Raw genomic sequence first — 12815 nt, 5'->3', positions numbered from 1 at the left:
TTATAAATTACTCACTTGGTGCTTCAACTTTTCCACTATCAACAATTCCAATAAATTAAATTTCTCAACAAATACTCAACATTACGGCCAACTCAAAAAATATCATCGAGTTTATGTGAGTTCCTTCCTATACTGATTTTACCAATAATGAAGAAGCCGGATTAATTAGTTAATTAGTAAATTAAGTTATATCATACCCCAATTCGATTGAAGTAAAGATACTACCATACAAAGATATACGAGAAATAAGAATAATCGACCAAATCGAATCTAACAATGGAATAACGTGGAGGAAGAACTCGCTCAAAAACTGATGTCATTTACAATTTTCACGATGCTGCTTAACTTACAAAACCTAATTTAGTCTACTTTTATACAAGTATATATATAAATTATATGACATAGATTTCAAATGCCATAATGTTTATGGTAAAAGTTTATCTTAACCTTGTTATTAGATAGTTAAATAAACTTAAATTAATCTTGTATTAAAACTGAATTTTTACAAAGTCTCGAAAAACTAAGACCGGCACATATTCTGTTCAAGAAACTCGAAATACAATACTGTTGAGTATTAAAAATTAATTTATATTCGAACTTTTTATATTTAAAACAATAAAAATAAATTAAATAAACCCAACATTTATGTAATAGGTAAAATTGAAAAGACGTTAATGCAAAGATTTAATACCATTTTTAAATTCTATAACGATAACTCACTATAACGTTTAACGTAAAATATTGAACTACCAACATTTTATTTACTTATTTCATTTGACGATTGAATTGTTTGTATTTTTCTTTTCATTGAAAGATTTTTCCAACAATTATAACCAAATCGATAATATTTCACTCTACCGGTTAAGTTTATATTAAAATAAACCTAATGAAGCAATCTTACCTTGATTTTTAACGATATAATTTAAAATAAATCTTTTCCAGGATCTTCTAGTGTATTTTATAATACTTTGTTTTATTTTGCAATGTGTTACAAGTAATTAGTTACTTTATTTTTGAAGTTTTTTTAATTCTCTTTTAACTCGCTCAATTTACCACAGCAAAATGGTGTATTTTTATACCTAACATCAAATCAAATACTTACGTCAGATTATTGGATATGGTTAAATAAATTTTTGTTTGTGATCAATAAAAATTATTCACTTTATTTCCACGACAAAAGCAATGTATTTTACTACCGAGTAATGATGATGTATCAGTATTGACAGTTAAAGATAAACGTTGGTTTCACAACTATTACAAGAATTATGGTTTCATCAAAGTGCTCACTGGGTTAATGGTTATACAAATCAATTTGGATGACCAATTACTGGAACTTAATATATTTCACACTACACAGCAGCATGAGCAATAAGCACTTTGGCCCTCGGAGAAAAAAACCCATCACATAAATTAGATTCTAATTGCAACGCTTTAGGTGAGGTCCGTGGTCTCATATTATTTGTTGTAATATTTTTATTTCAAAATTAGAAATTAATTCGATTTAAACTGCTTCTTAGACGGGTAGACTGGTAGTTTTATGAATTTTATCAATATTTCCACGAAACGGAATCGCGGTGTCGGTAAACGTTCTATATTAATATATTCTGAGTAATACTGATCTTGTGCCGGTAACTCGCATAGCACTCAGAAATAATTAACTTTTTCTTATTATTTTAAGCAATATTTTTTATAAATATATATATATATATATATATATATATATATATATATATAGTACGAGTAGAGTAATTTATTTTCCTTAATATTAACACTACGAAATTATTTTAATACTCTGGTAGTGAACGTTTACTACCACTCCATTCCATCAGTACACTATATTCCTCTGATCATGAAATCCTGTCATCCAAGATTTTCATTTTGATCCGATCCAAGTATCTGAGTCGGTAAATCAAATTTCTGTACCATATTGTGCTCGTTTCGATTACCTCGAATAGCCTATTTTTCGAAGCATTGAAAACGATCATCCTTTTGTACCTTTTAGTAACTGATTATGTTATTGGACGTCCTGATGATATATAACGTTTATCCAATCATATAATACTAGAGTATTACAATATTTTTATGTATTATTTAACTCGTAAGTCGTCATGTCGTAAGAATTCGTTTGGGTTCATTTTAAGATCATTATTCGTATGCTACATTCTCCGAAAAAGTACTGAATCTTTTTTTAATTTTAATATTTTGCTAGATATAAATATAAAGTTTTTTCGATTAACATTGATTTTTTTTTTTTTTTTTTGAAGCGGGAGTTTTTTACAAACACTAATTTAGAACATGTTTATTAAAAAAAACGGTTGTAAGAATATACAGTGAATGAAAATATCATCATACTATTAATTTAGGTTTTTATCGGGTAAACTGTTGATTTCAATTAAAAAGAATGTTCACAATAATGTGGCGATGAAATTTGACATTTGAATATTTCTATTTGTATAAAATTAAGTAGTATAGGATAATGTGTTAAAGATTAATTTATAATATGTTTTTACACGACAATCGGAAATATATTTTATCGATTGAATCTATTGATTATAATGCGATAGATGATATTAAAGAATTCGAAAACCATCAATAAGATCCATACAATATTGTCGCTTGCACGTGTATCGCGCATTATCGACCACGACGCGGTATCGTATTCGTGTGTACGGTTGTATGTGCATAATCATGATCGCGAAAAAATAAAATGAAAAGAAAAAACAAAAACACGATACAATCGAAAACCGGCTGTATTCATATGTATTAAATACGACGACATACAGTGGTCGGTAATGAAATTTTAGGAGGATAAATTCATTTTTTCATATTTTAATATTAAATAAATATTATTAAAAATTTAAGATTTATTAATAACAATAATTTATACAATGTTTAGTATACTTAAAATAAATGCTTTAAATATCATTTAAAATAATAACTTAATCCGAAAACGAATCTGAGTTATCTGTGTCGGATTATATATCATTGTCATTAATTCAATATACATTTTTCTTACGTTGTTTTACTGCTTTACAAATATTCATGTGCTGTTGCGTTCTCAAACAATTTTCAAACAAAAGTGCCAAAGTCTTGTCAGTACTATACTTATGTATAGTACAATACAACGCAGTACAATACGATACAGTGATACTGACCAAAAGTAAAGACATATATGCGTTTGTAGTTTTAATTTCTGGCGTTGAACATGTTAATGTTTCATTGACAAGGGTATTTCATTATGGAATTTAATTTTTGATGCAAAGTGTATTTCGGGAGAAGTATATCTATTGTATTAGGGGTTAAATTTTACTTAACAAGTACTTAACTTTTTTAACTTTAAACTTTTTGATTATTTTCTACAGTTCCTAAGTCATCTATATATTTAAAAAATGGATTTCTGTCTGTCAGATATGCATTCCTAAACGGTTGGACTGATTGCAATGAAATTTGGTACTGAGATATATTAGACTTATGGGACAGAAGATAATCTAATATCTATAAAAGCCATTATCACAAGATAATTTAGTATGCATTATTGTTGGTGATGAATCTACAGGTGTTTTACTTGTTCTAAAGAGGTACATACTGCGACTCATGTAAGCCTACGAGAGACCCGTAATTCTCGTTTCATTTCAGTCCATTGAATAGAAATTGATAATTTATTGTACATACTTATATGGTATGACAAATGACATATGAGTACTATAAAGAAACATAATAAATGTTGTTATTTTTAACGGGAAACGTCTGTAAAAATGGTCATGGCTAAGAGGGATTTTCGGAGACTGAGTTTGGAGGGGTAAATGAACCCTTGGCGACGAATTTCTAGTTTCGCCGTTGTATGCTTAACGCTCTGTTGATGTGACGCGTTTGTGTATCATGATATTCACGGTAATAACAATGGACGTTAAGAAACAAAAAACAACCCCGAATAAATATTTTTTTATGTGTATCAAGTAATTTTAAATAAACGTACGTCCCACGAATTTTCCTGTACCAACTAATGGTGATATAAAAATCTCATAACGTTAGTGATGGGATTTGAAAGATAGAATAGGTATTATGGTTGAATTTACTTTAGTAGAGCCATTTGTACGTTTTGTTATTATTATTATTATTTTAAATAACTTAAACGACTACGCATAATTTTTTATTTGAAATATGACCATAGTTTAGTTATATTTAGTCCGATATAAGAAATTTAAAATAGTTCAACACTTAGGGTTTTCAATTAAGGCTCAAGATTGGATTTTATACGCGATGAAATAAAAATGAAATACGTTTTAGTAAATGAATATAAAATTTATTTGAACATGTAACAAAGTTAATGAAAAAAATTGTTAATATGAACTTTTTTTCTTAGTAGTCCCATACCGATCATAAATCTTTACTTTGAAGTTTTTTTTAGACGTTAAATTTTTAAACTGTACGTTTGGATCCATCAGGGATTTAAAATTTACATAAATCAAATTATTTAAAATTACAATAAGAGTTTTCATTCTTGAACCAAAATTTTATATTGTTAGTCTGGTACTTTTTTGAATCATTATTTACGTAATATACATATTTAAAATAGAAGAAGCTACAGACATAATGTTTTTCAGATATAATTTATAAAGCTGTTCTAAAAAATGCAACTACAGGATATAAGTTCACCAAAGTTTAAAAATAAATTTTGGATTTTATGTTTTTCTAATAATGCATTCTAATCTGATAATATTATTTTTATTACATTTTTCTTTTCCTAAAAATCATTTTTTATCAAAACTTAATTTGTATTTGGTTACTTCTCTACTTATTGTATCACCGGTGAAACCAAAGTATGTATTGATCAACCAAAAAGGGTTTGGTGCCTGTAAGTTACAAAAAACGTATAATTTCTACAACCTAACATGTTTCTTCATTATTTTATAGTTTCAACCGTGAAATATAAGTATAAAATCTGTAACATGCATTCAAACACTGTTGAATATATCAACAATAAAATAATAATTCAATTTTTTAATATAATTAATAATAATACTGTATATTTAGATATTCTCGTTATTTCAAGTGTCCTAAATATAATTAAATAATCAGATGACATTTATAAGAAACCTTAACAGAATAATGATCATTAGAGTAGGTATTTAATACTTGGCTATTAATTAAACCTATTGAAATAATAATATTATAAATTATATCCAGCAGCGTGGCAGGTAACTTAATAATAAAATTGTTAATTACAATTTTTAATCTCAGGGTACCTATTGCTATTGGTGTACGTCTGCAGGTATATTTCTTTTAAAGAAGTAATTAAATATATATTTCTTCAAGGGTGCAATACAAAACATAAAAAGTAATTAATGTGGAATATTTAAGTCATTGAATTAAGTTTATTTTACAAATAGTACGATAGAGTCCGTATCCTCATGTACTTTTGAACATAAAACAATTACTATGGATTTTTTTTTTAGAAATTCAACGAAATTATTTATAATTTAATACCACCGAAAATGTATGTACGCAGACGAAAATGTCCATCAGTTAAAAGCTAAATAATTAATCGATATGGTTTAGTTTAACCATACAGTTATTCCATCAATATAATAGTAATGTAATGTATGATTATATTTCAGTTATTGGATCTCCAGTTTTAGTTAAATAAAGGTGTACGCATACGAAATTACTAAAAATAATTATAATAATATTAATGTAACTTTCACGATGAAAAACATTAGTTATAGGGTCATTAACTATTCACTATAATATATTAGGCATTTAAATAAAAAAAAATTACCTTAACACACATGACATTTTCTTAATCAACTACCTACCACACTAGAATAGAATAACAGAATACAAAATTATGAAAATATAAGATACCTAAGGTAAACCTAAGTATTTATAAGCAATATTTTTAATTATTTATTAAATTAAAGCTGTAAGCAAGTTATAAAATCTAAATGCTTTAAATAATTAAAAACTTATTGGGTTAATAATAAAGAAAAAAACACATTTTATTGTTAACAAAAAAAATAACAAAATAAAATAATTTATAATATTGTATAAGGAAAAAAAATGTCTGATTTGTAAACAATGAAAAATATTTTGATTAGTCTGTTTTTCATTCAATAGACACGCTCATATTTGTCTGACGTCAATTCGTAAATTAAATTTTTATTACCTATTGATATATGATAATATTTTAATGTTTAAAATGCTCGTCATGATGTTAATTTTAAGTAATTTCTAATTAATGTTATTTTACACGTACATAAAGAGTTTGCATTTAAGTAATCCACGTTTGGATGTGATATTATATTATTTTGAAATCAATATTATAAATATTTTTTATTTTATTTATTTAGGGAATGCATTCAATATTCTCATTTTCGTTAAAAACGAACGTTACGATATATGATACATTTTTGAATACGCCCCACTCTATGTCTGAGTAGTGAAGTGATCAAGGATAAATATTCGATTTAAGTGTCCAAATAATATTGATTTCCTGACGTTTATAACTGAGTATTCATTTATTGGTTTAATAGTAACAGGTGGATTAATTAATTTTAATATTAACATTTTTTATCAAAATCCGCGAAAACCTATGAACGAATTTATCAAGTTCCATATCCATATTATACTAATCTTATACTATACTTTACCTTTTGTAACGCAAGCCATAATTTAATTTTAAATTATAAATTAATTTTTAATTACATATTTCAGAGCGAAACAAGTTTTTCTGAAGACATTTATTAATAAATGTCGAGTATTCTTGAGATAAATATCTCATTATTCATTAGAATTTAAATTATGTTATATACCAGCGGTTTTCAAACTGTGGTACGCGAAAGACTATATGGTGATACGCGAATGACCGAATGGTAGTAGACAGGAAATTAAAAATTCAATATTTAACTCATATATTAATTTTAAAAAACTAATGAATTTGTATTGATAAATAAATAGTAATTTTACTTTAGTATTTTATTTATTGCCTTTTTATTTAAAATAAATGTATTTAACTATGTGAAGTTTGTATGGTTCTATTTTTAATATTGATTGATATACTTATATACTGATTGATAATATACTCAAGTGGTACGCGAAAAAAAAAATTTGAGAACCACTGTTATATACAAAAAGACTGATATTTTATTTAAAATAATATGATTATAATTATAACAAATATTTGTTCATCCTACGAAATTAATAACAAATATATAAGATTGACGGGTACATAGATATTATGTTTATAATCAAAAAACTACAAACCCATGCCTAAAGAATATAAATAATATAAATATGTTATAATATAACACCATATATTATATGGTGAATTATACATTTCTATATAAATGAGTATAATTCATATACAATTCTTTAAACTTATTAAACATTATTGTCCCAAGACCGACGAAAAAAGAATCATGTCAATTATTTATTTTTATATAATTTACATTATTTACTAAAGACAATAGTATCCCTGTAAATTATATTAACTTGTCCAGGACAATTTAAGATTTAAATCCGATTTGTACATTATTCTAGGTAAGTATTAATGGAAACTAATTTTTCCATATAAAATAATATTGCAATTTTCTAACTCCTTTTAACAAATAATATAATATATTTTTACCTATTTATAAAAAAAATTGTTGAAATTTGAAACGAAACAAATTCAAAAATATTCAAAACCATAACATAAATGACAGCCACTTCGAAATTAGTAATTTTGTGTTCGTCAATTATTTAATGAGAATGTCATTCATACCAAGTCTGTTCAAAAAGTTACCGAATTTTCAGTTTATTAATTTAATTAATTAATTAACTTATTTATTATCTCTTTTTTAATTTATGATACTTACATATAAATTATTGAGACTTATCACCCTTGAAGTATTCCCCTACTTGATTTGTATACTTTTTCCAACAACGTTTTCATTGTTAAAAATAGTACTGGACAGCATTTTTCGGAATATCTCGTATCTCCGTTAGCGAATTTTCTTCTATTTCATCTATCGTAGTAAATTATTTTCCTTTTACCAGATATTTTAGTTTAAGGAATAACTAAAAGTCTGCTGGGGCCGAGTCGGGAGAATACGGTGGATGATAAATTAGGGTAATATAATTCTTCACCCAAAAATCACGAATTAACAGGGATGTGTGCGTCGGAGCATTGTTGTGATGGTTTAAAAACCATGAGTTTTTCTACCACATTTCACGCCTTCCCCTCCTTACTTCTTCTCGATGACATTTTAATACTTCTAGATAGTACTTTCGGTTAACATTTTGTCCTTCAGGAAGATATTTGTGATGGATAGCTCTCAGATTATTAAAAAATACCGTAAGCATGACTTTGATGTTTGTTCTGACCTGACGAGCCTTTTTTCTTCATCATTTGCGGGATCCAACAATTATTGACAGATGGTTAAGCGATTGTCTTTCTGATTTTGTGACATCATCCTAGTGTCAAAATTTGCTGAAACGCGGTGCACTCCAAGTTTTTATACGTAGATTCCATGACATAACCCACCTAAATGTTACAACCTTCCCTATTTTCTTGAACAGTCAAACGTCTATCAGAGCACACACTTTTATTAATTTTTGTCATAATAGCATCGTCTATCGATGGTGACGGACATCCTAAATTTAGGTCGTCATCAACTCATTTCTAGCCGTATTTAAAACGATTATCCAGTCGTAATACTGAAAGTATGTACTAAAAACTGATCACCATAAGTATTTAGCATTATTTTACAAGTATCAGTAAAAGGATTACCGAATCTAACACAGCATTTAATACTTATTCGTTGTTCGTGAATATATGTCATCTTAAAAATCGAATATACAATGTTGGTTTAAATTAAAAATAATACAAATAATTAATTAGATTAAAAAAATAAACTATGGTAAGTTTACATATTTAGAATCAAATCAAACTATTATAACTAATAATGAACCTTTATAATATAACAAACAAATTTACAAAGCAACATTTTACTTTAACACCTCTTAAGATAAAGAAAATTATTTACTTATGTATTTAATTTTAATGTAATAATATTTACGATTTTCTCCGTTTTAAATCTAGCCTTTTTAATCTTGGTCAATTAGGCTAACCTAACCTAACCTCACCCTAACAAGGCCAAATCTTCCTCTAACTTAACGAGTCTTTCTTTTACCCTTACTTCTTGATCAGATGTTACTCAACTCCTACAGCGTTATTATTTTAATCACTTGTGTATTTATTGGAACAACTTACTAAGTTATCTTTTACCTTTTTACGCCTACAAACTAAATTAACTGAACTTTTTTTTGTACGCTTAGTATGGAGAAAAGTATTTGCAATTTATCACATTTATCACAATTTATCATATTCTTTTCGACTGTCTTTCACTCTTTATAAAAGTATTAATTTAGTTACTTAATTCCTTGAACATTTTAGTCAATTTTTCCCCTATCCTAATACTCTATACAATTCTAAAAAGGTTGTCATTATTATTATTTCATTTATTCAGGAGGCTGGTATTGCCATTAAACATCTTTAGTTTATATATTACTCAATACTACTTATTATTACTTTGTTTGTTTATGTTCTTTTGTTTTGTTAATATAATGTAATTGTTGAGCTAAAAAGAATATACAAGTTAAAAGCATTAACGATAATGTAATTTGACTATTTTTAAGAACTTTAATTCAGTAAACTTTTTAAATAAATAAACCTCGTATATTATTACAAACATCATATAATAACACGATGACTCAGAAAGTAAAAAATATCATAATTATTAAAAAAACTAAAATAAAAAAAATACATCTTAATAGGCAATGAACAAAGTATAAAACAAAATAGCGTTTTAAAGAAATTCAAATTTTCAAGATAAATAGATTTGAATGACCAAAATATAACCACATTTGCTTGAATTTGCATACATGAGAACGCACGCACGCACCCACTCAAAGCACATGCGCGCGTGCGATTCACACATCTAACCTTGGAAAATAATAATTTTACAAAAGAGTACATGTTTATTATTTCTGACTGTATATAACATATTATATACATTATAATACAATATACATACCACTGCTACGATTTGTCTGGCATTCATAGTAATATTATACACCGAATAATTTTTTAAAGACTCGCCACTCCTTTTATATGCTTTGCTATGCATTTGTTATAATTCTGATTATTGAAAAAATATATATGTATATATAATGTAAGACTTAATTTTCCAATACACAAATTTTATTTTACCTCTTATGGAGAATCCCATGTCTACATCAACTTTTGTTTTTCAAATTAAAACATCGTTTATTTTCTATGTATGCAATTTTTTCTAGAATTATTTAAAACAATATCAGAGTTTACAGACTCAAATTATACTCCTCAAGAAGAATAAAAATCTTTACACTAAAAATATAATTTTATATTAGTAAGTGAGCTTGTGGGACTTATAGAAATAACCATATACATATAATCTATTCACCAACTCCTGTAAGGAGCATATTTTACGGCATGCATCTTAACAACTTTTCAACAACTATTTAAGACATGTTTTTTATTAAAAATTGTTATTTACCTTTTTTTTAAAAAAAAAAATAAATAAATATATTGTATACATATGAGGTTATCTGTGGCATTCGGATTGAAACCAATGCTGTATTATTATCGGGCATTTTCACGTTTTCGTTACGATAGTGGCAATTGGTTCAAGACCGTAATTTGTTTTCAAACGTGGCGTAACACTTCAAGGTGATTGTTTTACGTAGTCTAGCATTAAGCGACGGATGTAGATATGAGAATTATAACAGCAAAGACTTTCCAAATTTCCGTTAGCTTTAACAATGTAGGCACGTCGATAATCGGCATACCAGTCGTCCGAAAAAGCAACTACGACAAGATGAATCACTAAACCGATATATTCGCGACCCCAGACCAAAACTATCGATTCATTAATACGTCGATAAAGCGTCATTTTTATTTGAGTATATTTTACTATTTTGGTTGCAAGCCTCAATTTCTTCCCACATAATACCATAACAATACACATAGTATCTTATCGTAGATTCAATAGTACTTATTCCAAACGTTTTCACATCTATAAACAACGATGAGGTTTCAGACGCAATCAGCTATTAAATGATAATCTTATGAGTCCTTGATGTAAATAAATATGCCGACTGTAGTTAGGATATCATCATTAAATACTGTATGTTGGTTTTTTTATATAATAAGAATTCTGATTTCTGATATTTGTAAACTGATAAATGAACCCTCATAAATATTACAATAATATGCACGACTTGTGATTTCACTCAAAAGCATGCAAGTCGATTTAATATAATCATAGCATTAACATAATTATTTAACAAAATATTCTTACGTCCAGTTACGGTGTTTATTAAGTTAAATTAATTACATATAGCAATTTTTAAATATCCACTGGGAACAAATTTTTTTTGAATAAAAATTGAAATTTAGAATTTTAAAAAAGATTTTAATGGAAAACAAAGAGGATATTAATAAATTAATTATAGCTGGAGTTACGTTTAAAAATTAGTTATCAAACAAAAATTTATTTTAACATCGGGGTTGAACATTTTATTTAAAAACAAATAACTGATAGAAATTGGTGTTCATGACTTACGAATGTAGGCTTTTTTATGGAATAGTCAAAGTATAGGATGACAGATGGTTCATATTAGATGGAATTTATCTAGTCGTCCGGAAACAGCAGAAGGAATACGAGTATGAGGGGAAAAAACAAAATCAGAAAACGTTTTAGTCATTTTCTACAGTCAACTATTAAATGGATCGATGAAGTTCAGTAAAAAAGAAATACATTGAAAAAAAATAAATGTGAACAAAGCTGATTTATTGTTTCTTTGTCCATTTCCAATGTTCCGTACTGATATGTTTTAAAACATGTGTTTTACAAAGTGGAAATATATGGTCATATATATGTACGCATTTGATATCACTTTTACGTGACTAGTAAAATATAACATCTAAAATCCTATTTATCCTAATTATCGAATATAGAAATGGAAAAAAGAAAAGAAAACAAATAATGGATGTGCCATAAATTATCCTCAATTACCTTCCGAAAATTAAATAAAATACCCAACTCCAAATTAGATCCCCTAGTTTAATCTAATTATTTTATTTCGATTTAAACGTTTTAACACAGCATGTTTACTTCCTATGAGCCACGGAAAACGTAGTATAGGATCGTGAACATGTCAAATTCAAAATATCAGTTGGGCCAATTATTTTTAATATTATAATATGTGAGTCACATAAAAAAATAATCATTTATGGATAGTTATTTTAAGTGAAAAAAAAATATTTATGAGAGGTATTTTTTAAATTTCAAAATGAGGGGAAAATCTTAGGTCAGGTTAGATACAGGGACGAGTCATTCACTTAAGTATTGATCTTTTAAACTTGAAACCAATGTACTGTTGCTTACGAAAAACAATTCTAAGTGAAAGAGGTTCTCCACCCGATCAGTTTATATTTCTAAAGATAATTGTTATAGTAAAAGAACCAAATTTCTTAATAAAGTAGGTTGAACTTCTAACGATACAACTTAAGTGAAAATAAGATACATAAAATTTGTATAAATGAAATATCTGCAGACTTTTTTGCATATCTATTAAATATTGACCATGAAATGTCGGTTAAATGGGTGCTCATAGGGATAAAAGAAAGTCCAGTAATTGGAAGTATAAAAAAAAGTTAAATCAAAGTCTTTTGGGTTATTTTATTATAAGAGTAATTTTATTACTTAAGTACATACCATAAAACATATTTT

At 26.7% G+C, this 12815-nt stretch overlaps 1 protein-coding gene across 2 annotated transcripts in view; it reads right to left on the bottom strand.

Annotated features, from left to right (window-relative positions):
- The window catches only part of LOC112684740 (probable G-protein coupled receptor No18), a 172533-nt gene that overhangs the window by 104997 nt on the left and 54721 nt on the right, over positions 1-12815 (bottom strand). The window lies entirely within an intron of this gene.

The sequence above is a fragment of the Sipha flava genome, unplaced genomic scaffold, assembly GCF_003268045.1.
Source record: "Sipha flava isolate LNK unplaced genomic scaffold, YSA_version1 257_pilon_pilon, whole genome shotgun sequence".
In the NCBI taxonomy this organism is placed as follows: domain Eukaryota; kingdom Metazoa; phylum Arthropoda; class Insecta; order Hemiptera; family Aphididae; genus Sipha; species Sipha flava.
This window is presented reverse-complemented; position numbering and strand designations above follow the sequence as displayed.